Raw genomic sequence first — 27,906 nt, forward strand, 5'->3', positions numbered from 1 at the left:
GGGAAATCTGGGTTTATAAATGAAGACAAATGGTGACGTCTTGGAAGAAATTAATTTTATTGAAAAGATATTTCTTCCTTTCAAAGTACTGGGTATTTGGGACAGCTCCTCTTTTTATTGACTTAGATAATATTTGCCCTAGATGATGGTGCAGTTGCTATGGTAACTTTTTTTTTTTTAACGAGACTAAAAATAATGAAGCCTGTGTCTGATTTACTAGGACAAGTCAAGCCTTTCTCCACAACTGTCTGAAAGAAGTAGCTGTCAGTTGTCACAGATTTATTTCAGATTAAGGGGCACATGGTTTAGGCGCTGAAGTGGAATGTTTTTATTTCCGCCTGACTCTTCCACTTTTGAAGGTCATAGCTTTGCCTGGCATGGCAGACACATGCCTAATAGAGAGGAACGGAGAAGAGCTTAATGAGTCACAAAGAAGCATTCTTTATTTCAAGTGCATCCTGTATTCTCATTGGAACGAGTCCACAAAGCTGCTGGGTCCCCAAATCCTGCATTTGTAATTTCCTAGGCAGTTGCACAGACAAGGCCAAGGCTGTTGTTAGCTCAGCTTCGAAGCAACAGCACCTCATTTGTTAGTTGTTGGCTTGGTTCCAGAAAAAGATCCCTAGGATATGGCCCCAGAGTGTGCGCGTGTGCCTTTGTGTGCCCATGCTTGGGCCTGAGTGACGGAGCAGGGCAAAGGGAGGATGGGGCCAGAGAAGAGCTGCTCTACTCTCTAGAATATTCATTGCATAATTTAGCACATAGTTAGTAAGCAACTACTCTGTGCTGGGCACTATCCAGCCCTGGAGCTACCGGACTCATTAAAAAAAAAAAATGATGTTGGGAGGTCTGGAAGTGGAATAGCTAACAACTTAAAGGAATGATAGATTTCTCTCCTCCTTCCCTTTCTTTATCTTTTCCTTCTTCCTTTCTTCTGCCCTTCCATATTTTATTGAGTATCACCATATGTCACACAAATGCTGAGTATATGTGATGCAAATACAAATGGAGCTAAGAACCTGTCCTCAAGAGTCAATATTCCAGTGAAAATGATAAATAAACCAACATACAGATGACCCAGAAATTGCTCTCTTGGGCATTTATCCCAGAGCAATGGAGATTTATCTTCACACAAAAATCTGTACAAATGTTCGCAGCAACTTTCTTCATGATATCTGCAAACTGGAAACAACTCAGGTGTCCTTCAGCAGTGAGTAGTTAAATGAACTGTGGCACGTCCATTCCACAGGATACCACTCGACACTAAAGGGAACAAACACATGACAACTTGCATGAATCTCTGGAAAATCAAGCTGAGCGAAAAGAAGGCAATCCCAGAAACTTCCATATTGTATAATTCCATTTACATAACATTCTGGAAATCACAAAATTATAGAAATGGGGAAGAGACTAATGGTTTCCAGGAGACTCAGGGAAGGGGGGAAGTGCGAGTCGTTACAAAGGGTCAACATGTAGGATTTTTCTGATGATGGAAATGTTCTCTCTCTTGACTGTGGTCTGGATAGAAGATCAAAACGTAACAAAGTTGCGGAGACCGAAATATACACATATACACAAACACAAGTAAAACTGGTTAAGTCTAAATAAGGTGGATGACTATGTCAATGTCAGTACCCTGGTTGTGATATTGTACTACAGTTTTAAGTATAAAACACCTTGCAGGAAACTGAATGAAAGGTGCGCAGAATTTCTCTGTATCATGTCTTACAACCGCATATGAATCTACAATGATCTCAAAACCAAAAGTTTGATTGAAAAATAAATAAATAAAATAAATACGAATAAATCAACATTTCATTTAGGGGGTAGGCAAATGGGTGAAGGTGGTCAACAGGCACAAACTTCCAGTTATAAGATAAATAAGTCCTGGGGATGCACTCTCCAGCATAGTGACTATAGTTAACAATACTGTATCGTATCATTGAAAGTTGCTAACAGAGTAGACCTTAAAAGTTCTCATCACAAAAAAAAAAATGTGTTACTATGTGTGGTGATGGATGTTAACAAAATTTAATGTGGTAATCATTTTATAATATATACATACATCAAATCATTATATTATATACCTAAAACTAATACAATGCTATATCAATTATATATCAATTTTTTAATGAAAAAAAATTACTCTGCATTAAGAAAAGCAAAACAAAGAAGTTCATTTTTAAGTATTACTGTTAAGAAATTGAATTAAAACAACTAGAGGCAAGGGCACCTGGGTGGCTCAGTCGGTTAAGCATCTGCCTTCAGCTCAGGTCATGATCTCACTGTTCATGAGTTTGAGCCCCGCATCAGGCATCAGGCTTTGTGCTCACAGCTCAGACCCTGGAGCCTGCTTCAGATTGTGTGTCTCCCTCTCTCTCTGCCCATCCCCTGCGTGCTGTCTCTCTCTCTCTCTCTCTTTCAAAAATAAACATTTAAAAAAGAATTAAAAACAAATAGGAGCCAAGTCTGTGTTTTAGAAAGATCCCATGGGCTTAGTGAAGAGATAGAGTGGAGTTGAGACACTGGCTGGGGAGGCTGCTGTGGTGATCCAAGGTGAGTACTTTGTTCACAACTTCAAATGTTGAAAGTCCTTTGGGTTAAGTCATATATGCAAGGCAGGGGTGTCCACTAAAGTGCCAGAAATAAGATTGTATTTAACCCAATATCATCCAAAATGTCTACATTTCAACATGTAATCACTATCAACCATCACTAATGGAATATTGTACACTCTTTTTACAACCTTTTTTTCTTACACGAAGACTTTGGAGTCTGATTTGTATTGATACATACTGGCTGCACATCTCAGTTCACATCTGTCACATTTCAAGTGCTCAAGAACTTCCTGTAGTGGCTCCCATGTTGGACAGCACAAGTCTAAATCATAGATGTGCTACACGGTGGCAAGGAGTAATTATCTGAACTCTTAGACTCTTTCCATGTGTCACATCTATTACTTCTCACAACAACGATAATCCTATGAAGTATTTTTATCTACTCTTTATGAGGAACAAATTGAGGTCAAAAGAAGTTAAAAAAAAAAAAAAAACAGTGACCATGGCCTTCCAGGTACTCAGTGATGGAGCTAAGATTCAAGTTCGCTGGGGTACCTGGGTGGCACGGTCGGTTAAGCGTCTGACTCTTGATCTCTGCTCAGGTCATGATCTCACAGTTCACTGATGGCGCGGAGTCCGTTTTGGATTCTGTCTCTCCTTCTCTCTGCTCCTCCCTGGCTTGTGCTCACTCTCTCTCGAAGTAAATAAACTTAAAAAAATTTTTTTTTGAAGATTCAAACTCAGCTGAGTTTTACTATATCCAGCTGCTTTGGCCACATTGTTATGCTGTTCCAGTGAGAAACCTTCTTACAGTGAGGGGATCCTTAGCTCAATCTTCTAGAAATATCTGAACTCTCACCAGCTGAGCCTGTGTGGCTGATGCATGTGAAATTTCAAAACTTAAAGCAGTAAAGAGTATATTGAAAAAAAGATGATGGGGGAGTGAAATTTATCAAAATGCTTATTTTTTCAGATTTCTGATCTGCTGGGCCTAATTACGTGATTTGAGAGTCTCAGTATTTTCTTACCTAACATCACTGAAGAGCCTACATCAAAATAAATTACAGAGAGATATCTCTCCTAAGTAGAGACGGCCCTGACATTTATTGAATGATGAAGCCACAAGGGTAATCAGGTCCAGAGAAGGGAAACTTATATAATCAAGGGGATAGAGGAATTTCATAATAAATAGGTTTGGGTGGGGAGGTAATCAGCAGATCTTTAAGAGCTGAGCAAAGCAAAACTCTCAAACCCATGATTCTAAGTTAACAAGTCATGGGTAAAAAGCAAACTAGTCCCAGAGCATAAAGCTTAAACGGACTGAATATTAATAACCATTTAATACTATTCCTTGGTTTCCTCACTATCTACATGACCTCTTTATCAGGATGTCACAGAAACGAACACTCCAACCTCATTATGTCCCAAACGAAGTTTTTTGGGTGTTTTTTTCTCCAGGTTCTTTCTACCCCCCCACCCTTCATCTGGCATTTTCCATCTCTGGAACGAAACCTCTCGAGATTCTTTCGAGGCTCTTCCCTGTCCCAAACCCTGCCACTCCCCACCACAAACAACCACAGGATTCTGTCAGTACTGTTAGCTTGCCTCCAACCCTTACTAGATGCTCAGCTACAACCACCTACTCTAACTCCCAGGTCCGCTCCTACATCTGCAACGCTTGCACACAGTAGGCAATAAACACTGAGGTAAATGAGTAAATGACTGAAAGATTGTGGAAAATGCCAGATGCCACTTGTTCCCACTTTCCCCCAACTCAAAACTTTACCAGTCTCCATTAAAGTTTGGCAAATAGTTCCAGAACAGCAAATAGTCAACCCAACAAGAGTTGCCTTCCCATATGTAAATAAGAAGGCAGTGGGTCAGTGCACACCTCCCCCACCATCTTCTTTCTGATCCCAGGACACTAACCCTGGTGGCTTCCACCCCCACCCCACCCCCTGCCACCTGCTCCCATGTTGATAGATTCCTCCATGTGAGTGGTCAGGCAGGGCATACATATGCTTCTTGGCACTTCTTGGCACCTCGGTCTGGTTGGTTGGGTTTCATGACTCACTTCAATTACTTGGAAGCGAAAAAACAGTTCCCCTTTCTGCAGCATGGAATAGCTCATCAAAGAAATGTGGGGAGTATGGAAATTAGACTTGACGGGCAGCCAGCTCTCTGCTTCCCTACTTCTGCTCTTCCATAGCTCTCTTTGAAAAAAGGAGTTCAGGCTTTTCTGACAGCCTGATGGGCAATGACATAATTTTAATAATCCTCTCCTCTTTGGGCAAAATTAAAGAAAAAGACTTCACAATGAAATTACTGTGCCTCAAAGATGGAGTCGCTAGATTCATCCTTTTGACATTGTTCACGTCCAGCGCTCTGGAAACAAGATGCATATTTCAGGCATGCCTAACACTGTCGTTAATGCTTCACTTTCTGAACTGCCTTGAAGGTTGATGAGGCCTAAGGCAGACCGAGCCAGAAGCGTGAAGCTTTAAGAAGTACTGTCAGAATCCACACACACATACACACATACACCCAGTTCAGTTCTGTTCCTCACGTAAAATTATGGATCTAATTCCTCAACTTAAAGAATTACAAAACCTTTTTATTTTTGGACTCTAGTCTAATCTTTTTCTTCCAATGCTATGATCAGGGTTTGTTGGGGAGAGGGGGTGCTCATCTCCCATTCCCACTTTCCCATAGTGGGCAAGAGAGAAGAGTATGCCTAGAACACTTCAGGCTCCCTCTCTCTACTCCACACTCCCGCCATGAATCTCTTATCTGATCAGTTGGTGTGACTGGGGAGTAAACATGGTGCCTCAACACCATGGACATTCCAAGTTCAGGTAGATTTACCAGTTAGGATGGTTTGGGCTGCAAGTAACAAGTACAAACCATTGAAGGTGGCATAAACATACTTAAGTTTAAGGAAGAAGAAGTCCAGAATCGGGGGGAAGGGATTGGTGTGGCTGCCCAACAATGTCATCAAGGACCCAGGTGTTCCGCATTTTTCTGCTCTGCCATCTGAGCATGTCGACATGCCTCCCCTTATGACCTGTTCCAGCTCCAAACTGAGTGCCCTTAGGTAACAGTGTCCAAAGACAAAAAATAATAATAATAATAATAAATAAAGGAAATAAGGAGAGGAAAGTACCTATCACAAGCATTTCTCTTTTAAGAGAGGAAAGGCCTTACAGATGTTTCCTGCTGATTTCCTCTTTAATCACATTGGCCAGAATCAGGACACATAATCAGAGCTATAAGGAGGTCTGGGAATGGAAGTGCTTTCGGCATCTACGTGGAAACCCAGCTCTGCTGGCAAAGGAGAAAAGTAAGGAATATTTGTAGCGTAAATCATCACCAGTGCCTGTCAAATGTATTGATATTCAGAGCTAAGGCCATTTGCCTATATATCAAGTTGTATTCTCCAATTTAAATTCATTCGGTAAGAAAGCCAATATTTTTACCTCCTCCTGTCAGATTCCTGTGTCTTATTTTTCTATTAGTTCCAAGCTCAGAGCAAGGAGAGGGTCATGGTTACTTATCACCCCCAAACCCTAACGCGACTGCCAGAAGCATTGTTGACTCTGGGAAAATCAACCACCACCATCCCTTTGGACCTCAGCTTCTTGATCTGGAAAGCAAGGGGGTTAGATGAGTGCATCTCCAAAGCCCCTTCCAGCCCTGAAAGTCTCTGGTTCTAAGCCTGTGCATTTAGATGTCTCCAAGCAGTGAATTAAATCATAAGTAGCCTAAGAAATATTATGAAAAGAAGAAATTTGACTCACATTGACTCACATTAGCCTTAGGGAATGAAAACTTGTAAATAATGATGAACTTTAAAGCCAGTGTCAGTTTAATAATAAAAAGAACTTGTGACCATGCCCCAGGGATGGTACTGAGAGTTGCCACATAATGGGTTTACAAGAGTTTAGGAAAATCACTGCTCCTTTGAAATGGGCGCCTCGTAAGGCAAACAGAATGACAAGGCACTAAAAATGGATCTCTCCTCATCTCTGTATCAGAATAACCTCTAATGTCTACAGGGTAGAGCCCCAAAACCCTGACAAGTTTTATAAAAGGTCCTTTCCAGCCAATCATTCTACATCCACACATACCCAATACAAATAACAACAGCTAATATTTTAGAAGTCTTACTCCGGCTCAATATATACAAAGCACCTTACATTTCATTGTCTCTTTTAACCCTTACCACAAGGATATTGTTATTGTTAGATCATCTTCATTTTACATATGAATGAACTGCGTACCCAAGGTCACAGAGCTGAAGGTGGTCGAGCCAGAATTTGAATTTAGGCAGCCTGTGTCCAGAGCCCATGCCCTTAACCATTGTTATATTTCTCTGACCATATTTAAATATTTCTTTAAATTTTTGTTTACGTTTCTATTTCTACCACTAATACATAAGAGCCATTTTCTCTTCATTCCCTAGTTTTATATCTGACAGCTAGTAGATGCTACCATAAATATTGAAAGAATGCATGCATGAATGAATGACTTCCTAGGCAGACTTTTCAGTCTTCTGCAAACACACTCTATTATACCACCTTGACCTAGCTTATACGGCTCCTTCTGTCCAGCAGACTCCTACTCTTCCTTCAGGAATATCTTGAAATGTCATACCCTTGCTGTGTACTTCCCATTCATCTTCCAAAGAGAAAAACAGATTGGAAAACAAGTCACACAAGAAGGAACTAGAATCAGAGTGGCATATGACTTACTTATTAACCAGGGTCAACTACAACAGCTCCCAAGTCTCAATGACTCACAATAAAATGAGGTACAAACTTCCAGGTATAAAATAAATAAGTCTCAGGAAGCCTGGGTGGCTCAGTCGGTTAAGGATCCGACTTCGACCAAGGTCATGATCTCACAGTTCGTGGGTTCAAGCCTTGCATCAGGCTCTCTGCTGACAGCTCAGAGCCTGGAGCCTGCTTCAGATTCTGTGTCTCCCTTTCTCTCTCTGTCTCTCTTTCTCTCTCTGCCCTTCCCCAGCTCATGCTCTGTCTCTTTCTGTCTCTCAAAAATAAATAAATGTTAAAAAAAAAAGTTAAAAAGATAAATAAGTAAGTCTTGGAAATGAGAAGTACAGCATAGACAACATAGTCAACAGTACTATAATAACATTGTATGATGACAGATGGTGACTATACTTACATCACGGTGAGCATTAAATAATGATAGAACTATTGAATCACTACGTTGTACGCCTGAAACTAATATAACGTAGGTTAACTATACTTCAATCAATCAATCAATATCACAGCAGAAGCAGAGGGCAGGGTTCTTCAATCATGAAGGGGCAGAGAACTCATCTTCTGATGTCACCATTTTCATGATGTGGCTTACAGAACCCCCTGCAAGGGGAAGAGAGAGCCAGCAAGACTGTGCAAGCCTGAAGTGGGTATTTGTCAAATACTTCCTAAGTATTTGTCACCTATCAATCTTACCTGTCTTATTCCATAATTCATCTGTTTGGGTTTCTTTTATTAAGTTAGGCAACAATTGTCCATTTCTTGGCTCTCTTGATGCCATCCACGCTTCCAGAAGTTAACTAACAATGGTTCTAGTGTCAGCTCTAGAAGACTGATTTGAATATTATTTACTTGTTCCTAAATACTTGACCACACTTTTGAATGTATGGGGTATCAGCCACCTCTTCAACAACGTTCACCCTGCAATCATCTATTGAACATCATTCTAGGTATGGGTGCATAGAAATGAAAAATATAGTCATAATTATTGTATTGAGGAACTCTTAGTCTAAAGGAATACCCTGAAAATTAATCCAATAATTTCATCAGTGGTAAGGGCTTTGGTAGACATGAAGACTATGGGTTAAGAAAGACACTTGAGGCATCCTCAAGGAGGAAGGAAGGCCTTCCTGGGATGAAGCATCCCTTGAGCTTGTGAGCATGTGAAGGACTTAGGAGTGAACATGTTGAGAGAAAGGAAAGGGACATTCTGGGTAGAGGAAAGAGTATGAAAAAGTTCAGAAGTTAGAACTCATAAGGGTCAGGGAATGAAAAGCCATTTGGGCATAGGAAGGAGTGATGGGAGATGGAGGGCACATTCAGAGAAGAGCAAGGATATGTTCTGCTGGGCAGACATTGGAGGATTTTGTTCAGGGGATTGATGGGATTAGATAGGAGTTTCCAATAGATCTTGCTGACCCAGAGAACTTAAGTGGGTATGTGTAAGGGAAGGAGGGAGAGATTGGAGAAAGCAGACCCTGAGAAGACATGAGACCATTGAGGTAATGAGGGAAGATATCCTGAGAGTGTGGACTAAGACATGGAAGTGTGGATAAAAAAGAAGAGAGAGCAATTGAAATCTATTTGGGAGGTTAACCCAACCAGATCTATTTATAAAGGATGAAGGAGGGGAGGCATCTCAGACGGCACAAGTGTCTGAATTTGCTGGGTCAGTAGGTGGTGGTACCACTGGCCAGCAGGGGACTCTGTTCCCACAGAGGTTTGGGGTTCCATGAATTCACTTGGTCTTGATTTTGAAATATCCCCCAGACTTTTGAGTAGAGATGTCTACTCACAGGTAAACATGGAGATCTGCCATCCAGAGAAAAGTCTAGGCAAGACAGAAAACATTTGAGTGATCTGCACACAGGGGTGGTAAAAGCCCTTGGGGATGAATGAGATCTCCCAGGAAAGACGTGTAGTAAAGAAAAGGGACAAGAAGTCAAATAAGGAGGCTCGTGGCTCATTTGGACCAAAGTGTTTCTCTCCTCAGGATTCCCATAGCACCTTGACCTAACTTCATTTTTATGTCCACGTACTTTTTTTCCCTGAATTAGGCACAATCAACTTGAAGGTAGGGACAAACTCTTATTTGATTTAGAATCCCTAGGGTTAAGTACACAACAATATATTCAATAAATGTTTATTAAACATGATTGTATATAGTTCCATATAGTTTATGGAAGAGACAAAAAAATAGCAAGTCTGGTATGCTTCAAATTCAGGAAAACATGAGGCTTTAGCATGTCATTCAAAATGAATTTTTTTAAAGATTATTTATGTATTTTGAGATAAAGAAAGAGAGAGCACACGCACACATGCGTGGGACACAGAGAGAGAGACAGAGACAGAGACAGAATCCCAAGCAGGCTCTGCACCGTCAGTGCAGAGCCCAATGTGGGGCTCAAACTCACGAACAATGATATCATAACCTGAGCTGAAATCAAGAGTCAGATGCTTAACTGACTGATCCACTTAACCAACTGATTTTTTTTAATGTTTACTTATTTTTGAGAGAGAGACAGAGTGTGAGCTGGGGAGGGGCAGAGATAGAGGGAGACAGAATCTGAAGCAGGTTCCATGCTCTGAGCTGTCAGCACAGAGCCCGACATGGGGCTCGAACTCAACGAACCCCAAGATCGTGACCTGAGCCAAAGTCAAATGCTTAACCTATTGAGCCACCCAAGCGTCCCAGCCAACCGAATTTTAATCTAAGAACACACCTCTACTCTCTGCCCCTCATTCTCTTTACCCACTTCAGAACAAAAATGTGGTTCTATTCTCTACCATTTGCTTCCTTTCCTCACCCTTTTTCTGGCTTCCCTGAGCTCACTTTTAAAACTAAATTTAGGGGTGCCTAGGTAACTCAGTTGGTTAAGTGTCCAACTTCAGCTCAAGTCATGATCTCTCAGTTCGTGAGTTTGAGCCCTGCATCAGGCCCTGTGCCAACAGCTCAGAGCCTGGAGCCTGCTTCGGATTCTGTGTCTCCCTCTCTCTCTGCCCCTCATGCTCTGTCTCTCACAAATGAATAAACATTAAAAAATTTTAAACTAAATTTAAAAACCACAGAAATAATTCCGATTGGCTTCTGCTCTCAGTTAACCATCATCTGAGCCCCTAGTGGGCAGGATTAGATCTGGAGACACTACGTGGAATTGTGTGTAACAATTCCAGCTCAAGGTAAAGTAAGCACGGCTATTCTACGTGAGGCTTTTTTTAATCAGAACCTCTCCCTGGGACAGTTTACTGACATTGGAAATTCGTCATGGTTACAAAGTGCTTTGATTTCACAAAAATAAGAGGTCTTCTTTGCTGAGGTGGCAAGCAGTGTTTTGTTTTATACAGATTAACCAGGGAAGAACCACAAGTTCAGTGTCAAAGAGCCAAGATTTTTTCCCCCTCCCTGAGCCAGTTGCCAGCCCATTTAGAAGATAATGGTTTGTGTTTACAGTCACTAAATTAGCAAGTTTGAAAGACAGTAAAGAGAGAAGGCATTTTGTCTTCGAAAAGAGGCCACCAGTGGCGGGTTCCTGCTCCATCTGCCTGTAGAAGTCTTCATGTTCCTCAGCCGCTGTGTCCTGCTTGGTAACTAACTAAGCAAATGCAAGTTAAGACTTTGTGCTTGGCATATTGTAAATGAAAAAGCAAAACAAATAAAAACAAAAAGGTGACAAGGTTAGGGGACAAGGTTCGAGTTCTGGCTTTGGCTTCCATTAGTACAGTGCAGCCAAGAGCCAAGATGAGGGGCCCAGACTAAACTCAGAAGCTCAGGACTAACTCTCACTGCACCGTGAAACCTTAGCAACTAAGTCAACTCCAGAATCTCAATAGGAGGGTCAACTTTTAGTGGAAAGTGCGCTCACTCTCCCACCTCTGAGACCAGAATCGGGATGTTGATGGTGCCATTTCATACCTAATAGCAGAAAAAAATATGTATAAATATAAAACACCCAATACTGATAAGGATGCTGTGCGAATGGATTCTGGAGACCGCATAAAATGGCTCAAACCTTTGGAAAACACTTTGTCCGTATGTCTCAAAGTCTTTGAACTTTGAGCTCAAAACTTTGAGAGTTTTCTACTCTCCTATTCCTGGGAATTTGTCCTAAGGAAAAAAAATTCTAAAATATGAATAAAACTTATCAAATATGCATTTATTGCAGCATTATTTTACAAAAATAGCAACAAGACATATTCTACTCACACAGGACAGGGAAGTATTAAAATATGGTCCATCCACATAATGGAATGATATTTATCAGTTAAAATTATTGCACAATGGAATAATATTTGTCAATTAAAATTATTACAAAATGGAATGAGATTTATCAATTAAAGTTATTACAAATATGGTAGAATGTGGAAAAGCATTTATAATATGGTTGATGGAAAAAAATCAGAATGCAAAAATATATGGCATAACTACATCTGTTAAACAGTTATGCAAGCCTATGGACAAAAACTGGATAATCATACAAATAATTTATTGAGGTGAGTAGATTGTGCCAATTGTAAAAACTGAATGATTTCAAATCTTCAAGGAGAGAAAATTCTGACACTATTTAAACAATCCCAGAGAGAGGGGAAAAAAAAATGCCCCAATTCTTTTTATAAAAGCACTAATCCTAAAACCAGAACAAGAGAGCACCAGAAAAGAAAGCTATAATCTTATTTCTCTTATGAACACCGATGTAAAAATGTTAAATGCAATATTAGCAAATTGAATCCAACAATATATTAAACAAATAATATACTACAGCCAAGTTGCCATTCTCAAAATGCAAGGATGATTCAGTAACAGGAAGTCTGTTCATATAACTCTCCACATTATTAGGTCAAAGGAGGAAAAACACATGATATCATTTCGGTGGAGGCTGCCAAAGCATGTGATAAAAGGAACACTATTATTCCTGATTTAAAGTAATATTTAAATTCTTAGTAAAATAGGAAAATAGGTACTTTCTCAATATCATATGTATATTCCCATGTGTATATAGTTATTCCCCTATGTATATAGCTATTGGTTATTCAGAACTATAAAAATGCAGCAACAGTTAGCTGATCTGATGAGTTCCTTGAAGACTAAGTGAGTGTAACCACCTTTCTAAGGCTCAAAGGCAAGCCTTGGTACCACAGTGGCCTGGTGTTTGCAGACTGCAGCTTTGGGTCCAAGTTACTTTACTCTGTAACCATTAGGATGCTTTGAGCTGCAAATAACCCCCATTCTCAGTATTCTCCAATAGCTTCCCATCACATAGACAGGCGACTCCAAATCCCTCCTACAGCCTCTAGGAACACAGTGTTCTCACCACTGCCTCCCTCTTACCACCAAGCTCCATCTCACTCGGCTGTAGGTTTTTCTCTAGAGCACACCAAGCACTTTCCTGCCTTGGGAACCTGGAAGTTGCTATTCCTCCTGCCTGGAAAGTTCTTTCTTCAAATGTTTTAATGGCTGGCTCCCTCACTTTGTTCACTTCCCTGCCCAAATGGCATGCCTCTCAGACACCTGACCACCCAACAACACTCCTTATCTCATACTCTGCTTGACTACCTGACATCATATTACATATTCATGTGGTATTTTCTCTCCTACCAGAAAGGATGTTTCATGAGGGTAGGCACTTTGACCATATCGTTCACTGCTGCACAGCCCGTACCTAGGACAGTACCTCACATCTAACAGCTGCTACGTAGAAATACGTTAAATGTGTTGCTAAAGCAAGAGAAGCTCTGACTCGTACAGATTTAAACAGTTAAGGAATTTATTATCTCACGAGGCTAGATGCCCAAGGCTTTCTCTCTCTTTCTCTGCAATTCTCTGGGTTCTCCCCTTTTTTGAATGTCGTCTTTCTCCTCACATGGAGGCTGCCCTCAGGGTCACAAGATGGCTGCTCTAGCAACTGGAGCCATGTGCTTTCTCTTTCCTGTCCATTTGAGAGAAAACAAGACTCTCCCCCTGTGTTAGTCAGAATTCTTTCAAGATGACATGTAAAATTAACCATCACACTCCTATCAGAGAATAAAAGTAATTCCCTTCAGTCTGATTGAGCCTCCTTATTACAAACAATCCCTGAAAAGGAGGCACGAATTCCAAGTTTGGCTCATGTGAATTAGGACCTGCTGCTGGAGAAGAGCTGAGTCAGCCTCCACTGCCTCCCGTGGGAATGAGGAAGGAGTGGATGAATGCTTGTCCTAGAGAGAAAACCAGCTGGGAGTGCGACAATCTCTGACTTCAGGGAACTCCTCAAGCCCCTGGAACCCTCTCTAGAGTAACTGGCCTCTAGGGATCTTAAAACATGATCGTTTCCTTGGGATATTTCTTGAGGTAAATACCCCTCTTAGATCAGGGAGCTGCCTCAAAAATTTTCCTCCCAGAAGATCCTGAGCCCTGGGAGAAAGGGAACCAAATACATCCCTTTTGTAGGAGGGAAAAGGAGATGGAAACAGCAATGCAAACCACATTTCACGGGAGAGCATTTCTTGCAAATCAGTATCAAAACGTGAAGCATATACAAAAATACAATATTCTTCCACAGTAATTAAAGGTCATTTAATTCACATTCAGACAATGTGAATAGAGACAGCAATTCGGCACAGGAGAAAATATTTTGTCAGCAAAGTGGGCAATCCTGTGAATTACTGAGAACATATCACCAGCCAGATACCCTGAACTGGTAAACAAATAGTTTGACTAAAAAGTTGCTCGGGGCTCAACTCTTGCATCAGGGTGATTTACCAGGGAATAGAGCCACAAGGAGACATGGAAAATCATCTGGAGTATTATCTGTCCTTTTGATCAATATTACAATATCCTATGTCACCTGCTGCAAAAGCACAAACTGACTTCTAATATATCACCCCTGAAAGATATTTGATCATTTTATTACACTGTGACTCCTTCACTGAGAAGCTTTAAATCCCATATAATTCGTGTCTTTTTAATTAGCTGTTGGGTTGTTGCTTACTATACGAAAAAATTTGGGGGTGACTTGAAAATGCCATTTTCTCAACATTAGATACAATAACACCATTACAAGTTGGCCTCCTTCCCCCACTCCCAATGCTAAGAGGCTGCAAACGATGCACAGCCAAGACAAGCCTTTAGTTTCTAACACAGAAAAGACAAGACTTTGAGTATAACTTTCCTGCTCTTTCTAATTATCCTGCAAGGGTATCATCTTCAAAAGGGCTTCTGTTAACTCACAAGACACTAGCCCCAACCTTATCCGGCATTTATAAGCTCTTTCATGAAGAACATCCACCAATTTGGCAATGAACGAAAGGAAAGGGTGTAAGATAGGAAGGCGCACAGCGTTGCATTCACAGCCGGGAAAGTGGATACAAGTTACCCCAGAACACGCACCCAGCAAGGGACAGAGCTAAAAGCAGACTCTGGGATGACGGCTCCCTACTCAGGGTTCCTTCTGCTACAACACTACTCCTGCTGTGGCAAAGTTCTCCCTCAGCCAGGCAGCCAGGTCCCTTCTGATGTGTCTTGCTATACAAACAGTAAAACTCCTGGTCATGTCCTATAGTCAAACACAAATTCAGCTCTGAGGTTTTTTTTTTCATCCAAAGCAAAGATCTAGTGAAGATCTAAATACCCTTAAGGACATACATGGACCTAACCATGAGGATATACACAGATACATGCAACACAGAGTTGTTCAAAAGAGAATCTAGTCAACGATACTGTAATCACGTCTTCTGGTGCCAGACAGTAGCCATATTTGTGAGGAGCAGAGCATCGCATATAGAGAAGCTGAATCGCTATGCTGTGCACCTGACACTCACATAACGTGGGTCGACTATACTCAATTAAAACATTTTTTTTCGAGTCGTTCAAAAGCATCACAGCGATTCCTAGTTCTGAGACATGAGAGAACTTTCTCCCATCATCCCTTCCTAAGCATGTGATGGGGTCAACAGTAGCTTCACATCATTTCCGTAGAAAGCACAAGATTAATTCTTTAGGCTGTGGCAGCCATCTAGCAATCAGGAGACAAGCCTGAGAACAAAAGCCAGTGTGAGGAGGACAGCAAGTGAGAAAATGGAAGTCCCTGGGTCTCATTGTTCCACTAAGTTAACCAACCTTCAGACTTCTAATTATGTGAATTTTTAAATATGTTCACTATTTAAGCCACCATCAGTCAGGTTTCTGTTAGTTGTAGCCCCATCCCACCCAACAACATACAATGAGACCAAGAACAAAGGCTGTTGTGGTGAGGAGGTAGAACGGAATTCACTTAAAACTTTTTTTTAATATTTATTTATTTGTGTGTGTGTGTGTGTGTGTGTGTGTGTGTGTGTGTAAGAGAGAGAGAGAGAGAGAGAGAGAGAGAGAAGGGGAGGGGCAGAGAGAGAGGAGACACAGAATCCGAAGCAGGCTCCAGGCTCTGAGCTGTCAGCACAGAGCCCGATGTGGGGCTCAAACTCACAAGCTGTGAGATCATGACCTGAACTAAAGTTGGATGTTTAACCGACTGAGCCTCCCAGGCGCCCCAGCACTGAAGTCACTTAAATGAAATATTCATGCATTTAGATCAGGCAGTTCAGAAGCGTCATTACTGGGGTACCTGGGTGTCTCAGTCAACTGAACATCTGACTCTTGATTTCGGCTCAGGGCATGATCTCACCATTCATGACTTGGGCTCAGAGCTGAGAGTGCAGAGCCTGGTCGGGATTCTCTCTCTCCTCTCTCTGCCCCTCCCCAACTTGCACGCATGCTCTCTGGCTTGCTCTCTCTCTCTCTCAAAATAAACAAATAAATAAAATTGTTCACAAAGTTGCACCATTACTTGAGTGGGTTCATGAATATATTGTTGATAACATTTCTAACCAGCTAATTCAAGAGAGACTGATGGAAACGGAGATAAAATCTAAGTCTCATGCCACCCAATAATTTGACCCCCTTTTTCCTCTCAATCAACAAAACTAATTCACAGAAAATGGTTTGCAATTCTTATTTGTTGATCTTACTTTGTACAGGCCACTGTGTTGGGCACTTTACACATATTATCTTTTTTAATCCTCATAACAGCCTTAGAAAGTAAGAAATATTATCATTCTTATTTTATAAATGAGGAAGGGCAAGCAGAAAGTAGCCATCAGACTTCCATCTTGCCATAAATTTCTTCTCTGTGATAACCTTCATCCTTGGTTGTAAATGTTTGTAAGTAATAAAATACACAAAAATATCACGAAGTAAAAGAAAAAAGACGGAAAAGTAGGAGACTCTAACAACCCAACGTTAGAATAAATTCGTCAGGGCTTAGGCAAATAAAGCCAACTTATTCAGAATTTAGAACAAGCTAATATGGAAAAATCAACTTTACATCCATTTCTTCCAATTCCATTATCCCATTTCTCTCTAGCACACTTTTGAGTGGGCTTCTATTTCACCTTTCCCATGACTAGATACTGGGAAAGTTCCCTTCAGAAAGGATACCTACCTGTTAATGAAACATTCTCCAGCCCTTTCCAAAGTTTCCCCTAGATAATTAATCTTCCAATTCATATTTGTAAGCTACTGATCAGATGTCATCAATAGTAATGAATCCACATTATTAAAATATAAAGCTTTTAAAAATACATCTGTAGAAAAAAAAGACAAAGACAACAAAAGACATGTTTGTTTACTTTAGAATAACATAGTAACTCTGTGATATTTAGTCAACTCCCCAACTAAACCAGGATTTCTATTATTCATAACCCTGACATTTGATCAAAGTAAGATACTAGAAAGACTATGTGTGGCTTATGTCTCCATGCTCCTTTCCCTGGTAGTTAAGCCAAACACAAATTTCATTATCTGGTTTCTAGTCACAATAATGAGCCAGATTGTTCCAAAATCTCAAGATGTCACAGCCAAGGATTTTTGAGGGGTTGTAGGTGAATCTGAAGAAACAGAAAATAGTAATAATGACAATGGTTTTAAGAATAGCTTGTCAGGTGGAGGAAAAAGAGAAAAGGTTGTGAGTAGGAATTTTTCAAAGCATCACAGAGTTCTGTAATCTTTCCTCTTAGGAACTTGTAACTCAAGATCACTAACATTCCAGGATAGCTTTAGGATACTATGGTGTCATAGCGGGTTTTTCAGCGCTTCATAAAGAATATTCTGTGGCAGGCTTCATCACTTTTTCTGTTTAGAAAAGCAACAACAATCGTTACTTAGAGGTTACCACTTGAATTCATTCTCCTTATGGGACATCAAGAAAAATAGCTAAGATATTCTTAATATGGAAATTTCATTTGATAATGGAGGCGGGGGAGGTATAGGACTGTCCATATCCCAGGAATGTGCTAGTAAAGCCATCAGAGAGGAATATAATTTCCAGATAAAGTAAATATATTTAAGCATTTTTGTACATCTATAATCAAGACCATCAAGAGACAAGCAGAATCACACCATGCTTGTACATGCATTATCTAATTCCAGCAACAACCCTATGAAATGGGTGATGTTAACCTTATTTTACAGGAAAAGAAAATAATAAACTGCCAAGAGTGGTATTTAAAATCTTAAAAATCTCAGTCATCATCTATCCTAGGTGCATATTAGTTTGTGCTGCATTTCAACTGAGACTTTTGAAATGAAAGACTAGCACATGAAATCACTGAGCACAAGAATAGCATTGCATGTGCACATGAATGGACACAAATCTTTTCTAGACCACTAGTTTTCAAACACTTTGGTCTAAGGATCCCTTTATTCTCTTAAAATTTTTTGAGAACTCCTGGGTCCCTGGGTGGCTCAGTCATTAAGTATCTGACTTTCACTCAGGTAATGACCTCACAGTTGGTGAGTTCGAGTCTCACATCAGGTGAGCACGAGCCCTGTTCAGGTGCGCAGGAGCCCTGGGTGAGCCTCACTTCTCTTTCTCTCTGTCCATCCCTCTTCTCTCTGCCCCTTGTTCATTTGCATCCTCTCTCTCTCTCTAAAAAAAAAAAAAAAATTGTTTTTTGAGGACTCCCAAAAGCTTTTGTTAATCCATGGATATTTACCATAGCAGAATTTAAAACCATGGATGTGTTTTAAATATCTACCAATTAATTCATTTTTAAGTAACAATAAGCCTATTACATATTTTTAAATGTTTATATTATTTTACTGAGAGAGAGAGAGAGAGAGAGAGGGAGGCAGAGAGAGAAGGAGAGAGAATCCCAGGCAGGCTCAATGCTGTCATCACAGAGCCCAATGCAGGGCTCAATCTCACCAACTGTGAGATCATGACCTGAGCCAAAACCAAGAGTTGGACACTGAACCGAGTTGAGCCACCCAGGCTCCCTGCCTATTACATATTAACGTAAATAACACATTTTGTGGAAAATATTTTTTTTTTCCAATAAAATAGTGAGAGAAACTGCTCTGTTATACACATTTCCAAATTGCTTCACTATCTGGCATATAAAAACATCTGGATTCTCATACATATTTTTATACTCAGCCTGTTGTGATATGCTGTTTTTGTTGATGTGTAAAGAAAATATACCCTCACAAGGATACATAATTGGAAATGAGAGGAATATTTTAATACCCTTTTCAGATAATGTGTATTCTTTGATACTAAGCCAAAAGTCAACATGTAGTGGTTTCTAAAAGGTTGGTTGTAATGCAGAATTTGAAACCATACGAATAAGCTTTTCAGAATGAGTTACATTAAAATCCATTGGTCTCTCTTGCATTTTGAATGGATTGTTTACCCATGCGTGATATCGTAACATCCTGCCTTGATCATTTAGAGAACATTAACTCACTAAATGGTGCACATCTCGCAAATTTTCGCACATTTCATCATACCACATCACAAAATCACATTCGTTAATTTCATCAATACTCTTATTGTAAAGGTCTTTACATTTTTGGAAGCTGAGAATCTCACCGTACTGAATACAAATTTTCCAAAATTCCCATTTTCCGTTAAAGTCTCAAATTTCATTCTGGCAACCAACACTGCCAGTTATTTTCCTTGAAGTGACAGATCACTGGTTTCATCTTCTAGAAAATATCTGCCAAATATCCGATTCTAAATCACCAGTTTGCCTGTTATTCTTTCAAGTAAAAATGGTGTCCCATGAAAAGCAATCCACTTACTCAGCTCTTAGCTCAATCTGCTGTTCCTCAACAACGTCATATTTCAATATGCAACAAAAGTGCTTTATGTATACTTCCCATATTGTCATTACACAAATGTCGAAATGATTCAAGGATTGAGATTTAGTCAAATTAATAATTGATACTGCTTTATCAAAGACCTTTTTTTTCTATCAAAGACATTCTTAATTGAAACTGGCATCATTTTTTAAAACTGAGAGTATGCGTGGGTGAAAATGCCAATGACTGCTACTGTATTATGGTTTGGTGCCACTGTCGTAATTCATGCTCAGGTGCCAGCACTTTAATCTCCATTGATTCTACACTCTCAGTGGAAATGTCAATACAGTGAAAAAAGAGCAAGTGACACCTTAATATTATTCTGAAAATAATTTTTATCTTGCAAACACCTAAAAGGATCTCAGAATCCAAAGATCATGCTTTGAGAAGCACCACCCTGCAAGAAAAGATGGCTAAACTGAAACTAGAAGGGAGAGGGAGGGAAGCAAGAGAGAGAGGAATTTGATTTTTGGTTAATTTGTTTCTAGAACTCATTGTCATTTTTTACCTACACTTATTCATGGTGGAACTAAAAATAAATACATCACAACACAGTTTCAACTAGCTTTCTCTAATGGTTATGAAGTCAGTAATATATGGACTGGCATTGATTATTGAGATTTCTTCTTCAATCTCAAAATCAAACTTCTATAGATTTTAAAAAAGCTGTTTTAGTTGAAAGATAGATAGAGAGAGAGAGATTTTATTTATATATATGATATATGTTATATTTGAAGAAAAAGCCTAAATCTTATAAATCCATACCCTTTGTTGAAAAAGTAACATATTTTATTAATTAAAAAACAAACCAATATTGGGGTGCCCGGGTGACTCAGTCAGTTGAGTGACAGACTTCAGCTCAGGTCATGATCTCACGGTTTCCGAGTTCAAGCCCCACATTGGGCTCTCTGCTGTCAGTGCAGAGCCCCTTTGGATCCCCCACCCCAATCTGCTTCTGCCCCTTCCCCACTCGCACTCTCTCTCTCAAAAATAAATAAATATTAGGGACACCCAGGGGGCTCCATCAGTTAAACGTTGGACTCTTGGTTTCGGTTCAAATCATGATCTCACAGTTCATGAGCTTGGGTCCCACATAGAGCTCCATGCTGTCAGTGTGGAGCCTGTTTGGGATTCTCTCTCTCCCTCTCTCTCTGCCCTTCCCTGGCTTCCTCTATCTCTCAAAATAAACTTTAAAAAACAAACAAACATTTAAAAAAGCAGACCAATATTAAAAGTCTTGCTCCCACATTTTCTGCTTTTGCCCTTACAGGTAACCATTTATATTAATTTCTTACTTGTCTTTCCAATATTTCTTTAGGCAAATACAAAATAAATAAATAAATAAATAAAAATCTTATTTTTCCCTCTTTTTTTATTACAAAAAAAATGTAAGTATGCTGTATAAACTCTTTAATACTGCTTTTTTCACCCAGTGATGTATTTTGGAGCTCTCTTCTTATCAGTTCTAAGAGATCTCCCTCATCCTTCATTACTAACTGTATGGTATGCTCTAGCGTATTCTGGTGCCATAGTGCATTCCATATGTAATACCCTATTGTTTCACGGTCGCCAGTCTTCTACTACCCCAGCCCATGCCGTAATCAATAACTGAACACATACGTGACTGCTTCTTAAACCCAGCCTTTCATCTCCTGGTTGGGGGAAGGTATAAGCATGCTTGTATTCTAACCCCATGGCCAAAAACTTGATCCCTTTAGCTCCAATCTTTCATCTTAGAACTCCAAGGAGCTTAATTTGAAACTGAATGCCAGCAAGTTTAATTTATACAAAATTACATTATTGTGCAAACAGGAGAAACCAACTTTGATAGACTTAAGAGAAAAGAGAAGAAAGGCTGGAGCCTAGGCTCAGATATCAAGCAAAGCAGGAATGACCTGGCCAGGGAGACCACCTAGTCACAAGCCACCACAGGCACCACCACCACATAATATTGACCAGCTCTGCTTGGACCTTCTCCGTTGGACACCAGATGCACACAGTGGACCCTCATCACTGGATGAAAAAAGGACGCATCTTCTAGATCCTAAAGCCCAGGAAAGTGGCAGGAGATGAGCTCTGTGGATTCTCCCATGGGTAGGAAGGGGATTCAGATTTGGCAGTCAAAAATCCAGTGGATATATACCAAGCAGAAATTAGCAGCACAGCCAGAATTAGAACCCAGGTCTCATGGGCATGAGTGAATTGTTCTCCCCTCTGTTTAGCACGTTTTTCTGTCTCAATGAAGACAGTACCTGCACAAACTTGCTCCCAGTTAGAACTCAGATCCTCTGGCCCCTCTGGCAGCTTTGATGATGACATCACTAGTGGAAGTCTATAGATTCTCCATAACAGGTGACCAGGAAGGGAGAGTGGCCATTCTTTCCTCTTTCTCTATTAAGATTAGCTATTTCCAATTAATTTTTACTCTGTAGGGATCTAAATGTGCCAGTGTTTGTAGAGAGCCCTGACTGATAAAATGTCAAATAGACTATCTCTCAACTTCTCTCTCAGGGGACTCTGCCAAGGCATTAGTCCATTAGTCCAGTGTTTCTTTTTTTTTTCCAATTATTTTATTATAATAAAATATGTATTATACAAAATTTACCATCTTAACCATTTTTAAGCATACAGTTCAATGATATTAAGTATGTTCATAATGTTGGGCAACCATCACCATCATCTGTATCCATAAATCTTTTCATTCTTGTAAAACTGAAACTTTGTATCCATTAAACACTAACTCCTCTGTTCCTCCCTCTCCCCAGCCCCTGACAACCACCATTTTATTTTCTGTCTCTATAATTTTGACTAGTCTAGTAACAACAGACAAAGAAGGACACTACATAATAATAAAGGGGACAATCCAACAAGAAGATATAACAATTGTAAATATTTATGCACCCAGCATGAAAGCACCAAAATAGGTAAAGGAGTTAATAACAAACATAAAAGAAATAATCGGTAGTAAGACAAAAATAGTTGGAGACTTTAACAGCCCACTTGCATTGATGGACAGATCATCCAAACAGAAAACCAACAATGAAACAGTGGCTTTGAATGACACACTAGACCAGATGGATTTAACAGACACATTCAGAACATTCCATCTTAAAACAGCAGAATACACATTCTTTTCAAATACACATGGAACATTCTCCAGAATAGACCACATATTAGGCCACATGACAAATCTCAAAAAAATCGAAGTCATACCATGCACCTTTGCCAATCACAACACTATAAAACTAGAAATAAACCACAAGAAAAAAGTCTGAAAAGAGCACAAATACATAGAGGTTAAATAACAGGCTATTAAACAATGAATGGGTCAACCAAGAAGTTAAAAATTACATGAAAACAAATGAAATGAAAACACAATGGTCCAAAATCTTTGGGATACAGCAAAAGTAGTTCTGAGAGGGAAGTTTATAGCAATACAGCCTACCTCAAAAAGCAAGGAAAATCTCAAATATAATTCTGACTAGTCTAAGTACTTCATCTAAGTGGAATTATATAGGTATTATCTTTTTATGAATGGCTTATTTCACTTAACATAATGTCCTCAAAATTCATCTATATTGTCACATGTCAGAATTTCCTTCTTTTTTAAGGCTCAATATTCTATTGTATGTACATACCACATTTTCCCTATCCATTCATCTGTGGATGGACACTTGTGTTGCTTTCACATTCTGGCTATTGTGAATAATGTTGCTATGAACATGGGTGTACAAATATCTCTTTGAGAGCCTGCTTTCAATTCTTTTGAGTATGTACCCAGAAGTGGAATTGCTGGATCATATGGTAATATTTTTAATATTTTGGGAAACCACTATACTGTTTTCCACAGTGTAGGCTAGTGTTTCTTAAGATTCAAATATACCCAGAATGGGCCTGGCTACCTCTTTTCTGGCCTGCAGTACTGCCTAGGAGAGGACAATCTGTGGAAATCTCCTTATGCTTATCTAAGCCCAAATAAATCTTGTCTCAGCAAGTGTTAGTTTTCCACCCAGACAGCATGGACTGGTCTCACATGACAGAAGTAGACTCCTTTCTGATCCTCCTTCAGCCAAGTGCCTGGTGTTATGGGGCCAGGAGACCTCCAGCCCCTGTCTTGGCCTCCTTTGACTTCAAAGGCCTTGAAATAGCCAGTCTGAACCCACCAGCTCCAAATAACCTTCTGGTCCCCAAATCTCTCTCTTGAAGGGAACCCAGATTATCCCATGATACCAAAAGATACTGCAAATAGTAACCCACCACATCCCTGCCACATGCCATATGTGTTAGTTTCTTAGGGCTGCAATAATAAATTAGCACAAACCAGGATTTATTCCCCATAATTCTGGAGGCCAGAAGTTCAAAACCTAGGTGTGGGCAGGATTGGTTCTTTCTGGAGGCTCTGAGGGAGAATCCATTCCCTGACCTCTTCCTAGATTCTCATGGCTGCCAGCAACCCTTGGTGTTTCTTGGCTGCATATCTCCAATCTCTGCCTCTGTCCTCACATCACCTGCTCTGTGCGTTCATGTTTTTGTGTCTGTGTCTCTGTCTCCCTCTGCCTTTCTCTTCTAAAGACACCGGACATTGATTTAGAGCTTATTCCAAACCCAGGATGATCGCATCTTAATATCCTTTTTTTTTTAAGTCGGCTCCATGCCCAGTGTGGAGCCCAATGTGGGGCCTGAACTCACGACCCTGAGATCAAGACCTGAGCTGAGACCAGGAGTCAAAAGCTTAACTGACTGAGCCACCCAGGCACTTTCTCATCTTAAGATTCTTAACATAATTACATCAGCCAAGACCCATTCCAAATAAGGTCCTATTCACAGGTTCTGGTTGAACACATATTTTAGAGGCTACCATTAAACTCACTATACCTTAGGCAAAGAGAAAAGAGAAGGGCCCATCTGTTCTTGAGAGCAGACAGGCACAGATGAAGAAATGGTATGCTTGTCTCTACCAAACCAGCTTATCCTTTGTTTGCCTGTGGACAACTTACACTCCAGGACTGATGATCGAAAATAATGTGATTCAACTTGACTTGCCTAGGAACCTACTCTAAAATAACTAATAAAACAAGAGTTACCTTTATACGTATTTTTCTTCTTAAAGAATTGGCATTTTCTGCTTAGCAAGGGACTCTATGACTGCCTATTTCTCACATCAACTGAAACAATTATTACCATACAACCCTGTTCCTGGGAACTCTGCCTCCTATCCGCCTAAAAAGGAAAACAGATAATGAGTTTAATTAAAACTGATTGGAAAGTTGGACGAAAACTCCTGGAGGTAATTACAAGACAGGGCCACCCATGACTGAGAGAGCTTCCCTAATAGATAAGAAGTAAAAATTAATCTTTCAAAGAAGAAAGAGAATACATTTATGTGAGAGTGGAGAACAGGATCCTAGTTAGAACTGAGGAATACATTGACCTAGATGAAATGGAAACATCTATAAAGATGGGTGCCGTACATGTAATAACAATTTCCCATGCAGAAAAATGATTCACTCAATCAACTCAGATATAAGGACACTAAGTTATAAGGACGTGCCTGTGGCACTCATGAGATCATGCTGAATTAAGCTCATGTGATACAGACCAAGTTAGACAGGCATGATTCTTAGGGCATTCAGATGTCTATAGATTTGTCATCCTGGTATTTGCTACAGGAAATGTTCCAGATTAGTGGGGACCAAGAATGAATACCAAGCAGTATCTTGAGCTGTGGGAAGCCCCCAGGTGGGATCCCAGGGCCTCTGGGTGTATTTCCAGAAGTGGACGCAGGTCATGGAATCTCACTGCCAACTTGACTCATTAGAGGCAGAACAGGGTTGCCAGGAGTGCTTTCTAGCCTGAAGCTTCTTTATCATGTGTCAGGATGGTTGGGTACCTTGGCTGCTACCCCAGGGGACAGCCATCATAGGAACTCTCATCCTGCTCAAAGGTCAGGGTGCTGGAGGAAACATGCAGGCAGTGGCCCAATGGCCTACTGGGGAATCCATGTTTTGAAATGGGTTGGAGATCAGAAAACATAAACCCAGCACCAAATGTTCCATCCCTAATACTCTCTAAGCCACTTACCCATTGTCCTTGATGCTAAGCCTAGAATCTTTACCCGGTGGCTTTGCTTCAAGGAAATTTTCCCTACCCACTCAGAAGAGAGAGACTGAAGCCCCCAGGCCTATAAATGTGCAGAGAAAAGAAATCTATCTATTATGATGGAATAATAGAGTCAGGACAATAGTGTCAACATTTCACAAAAAGGTAACTGCCGTCAAATTGTTTTTCTTACACCTAACATGCTGCTGAAGTTCGCTAAGCTTTCATTCAACACTTAAGAAATCAAAGTGAGTTGGGGCACCTGGGTGGTTCAGCCAGTTAAGCGTCCGGCTTCGGCTCAGGTCATGATCTCACAGTGCATGGGTTCGAGCCCCGCGTCAGGCTCTGTGTGGACAGCTCAGAGCCTGGAGCCTGCTTCGGACTCTGCATCTCCCTCTCTCTCTGGCCCTCCCCCGCTCATGCTCTGTCTCTCAAAACTAAATAAATGTTAAAAATAAAAATAAAAAATAAAATAAAAGAAATCAAAGTGCGTCAACCTTCAATTTCCCTTAACTCAGCTTGGGAGACATACATAAAACCTATCAATATGGACTGGTATGTGAAGGTGGGGCGCTGCTGTAACAAATACATAAAAATACAAGAGTGACTTTGGAACTGTGTGGAGACTGGGAGAATTTTGAAGGATATGAGAGACAAAACCTAAACTGGCTTCAATAGATTGTTAGTAGAAGGGATTCTGAGGACACTGCTGATGAAGTCTTAGAAGGAAGTGGGGAACATGTTACTGGAAAACAGAGAAAGGGAAATGCTTACCACGTAGTGGCAGATAGCTCAGCAAAGTTGTCTCCTGCAGCTAAACTGAAAGCAGAACATGTAAGGAATGACCTTGATTAGTTAGCTAAAGAGATTTATAAGCAAAGTGAAGAAGGTATCACCTGATTCCTTGTTGCTGCTCATATTAAAATGTACAGGAAGGGACACCTGAGTGGCTCAGTCAGTTGTGTCTGACTCTTGATTTCAGCTCAGGTCATGATCCCAGGATTGTGGGATTGAACCCCACATGAGGCTCCGCACTGAGCGTGAAGCCTGCTTCTCTCTCCCTCTCACACCCTCTGTCCCTCTTCCCCACTTATGTTCTCTGTCTCTCTCTCAAATTAAATAATAATAATAATAATAATAATAATAATAATAATAAAATGCACAAGGATAACAGATAAATTGAGGGAAACCCGTTACACAAAGAACAGCACTTAATTTTGAAAAGTATTAGACTTCTCAGATGGCAAATGATGCTAAAATTAAGGAATGGCTTCCTTGCACTGTCAGGAAAATACGGCAAGGAGAAAAAACCAAGAGCGTGACTTTACAACCTTTTGTTAAAATCTCAAGACAGATCAGAAAAGCAGAGTCACATAAAGGGTCCTCTCAAGACATTAAGGCTATGTCTCCCAGATCCTCTAAATCAAATCAAAGGGCCAGGGGGAAGCTTAGGAGCCTGGTCCCACAGCCATCCCAGCAGGAGATGGTGGAGAAGGGCGTATCTCAAAAGGGCTTATCTCAGAAATATCTGTAAGATGTGGTTGTTGTCGAATGGAACGAGCCCCAGTGAAATGAATGGAAGATGCCTAAAATTTTCGAGAAAGTTATTTCATCAAAAATACTACCACGATGGGCTGAGAGGGATAGAAATAGTACCAAGAAAAGAGGCGTTTGGACTCACAAAATCCCACTTGCAGGAAGCAGACTGATGGCATTATTACACTGTAAATATGTCCTTTCTTTCATTGAAAAAGACAGGATGGAATCAAGAACCCAGGGGGCAGAGCCAAGGAGAATTATTCCCAGCACTCTTCTGTACCTCCCATTTCTGCCTTTTGAACTGAAATGTCCGTAGGTATTAATCTATGCCCATTCCATAACTGCAGGTCACAGAGGCAAGGGGCAGATAACTTGTCTCTCTGGTTTAAACAACTGATAAATCTAGAGGAATTTCACACAAAGACTATAGTTCCTGACTTAGATCATGAGATTCTGGACGTTGAGGCTCTTGGCTCCCCTTGGAAGGAGGTGAATGTACTTTGTGTATGGGAGGGATACGCAGAAGGGGGTAAACCACTGGGAGCCAGGAGGCAGACAGTGGTGAGCAGATTCAAAGATGGCTCCCTGTGATCCCAGAACAGTGATATTCAGAACAATCCACTGGCTTTCCTTCAGGCTTTCTTTCACTTACTGAATCAGTGATGAGTCATGGGATGGAAACAAACCATGAGTTTCCCGGGAAAACCACAGCAGGGCCTTTGTATGTATCCCCTTACTCGCTTGTAGTCCTATTTCTCTTTCTTTCTTTCTT

General features: G+C 40.4%; 1 long non-coding RNA gene across 1 annotated transcript; it reads right to left on the reverse strand.

Moving 5' to 3' along the window:
* Window positions 1–38: 38 nt before the first annotated feature.
* LOC109268351 (uncharacterized) lies at window positions 39–27,906 on the reverse strand. Its single transcript, XR_008417221.1, has 4 exons — window positions 21,453–27,906; window positions 16,795–17,483; window positions 5,722–5,879; window positions 39–1,263 (listed from the first exon to the last, which is right to left on the reverse strand). It is a non-coding gene; the product is annotated as an uncharacterized LOC109268351 (long non-coding RNA).

Source organism: Panthera pardus, unplaced genomic scaffold, assembly GCF_024362965.1.
Source record: "Panthera pardus isolate Hobbes unplaced genomic scaffold, ASM2436296v1 HiC_scaffold_24, whole genome shotgun sequence".
NCBI classification, from domain to species: domain Eukaryota; kingdom Metazoa; phylum Chordata; class Mammalia; order Carnivora; family Felidae; genus Panthera; species Panthera pardus.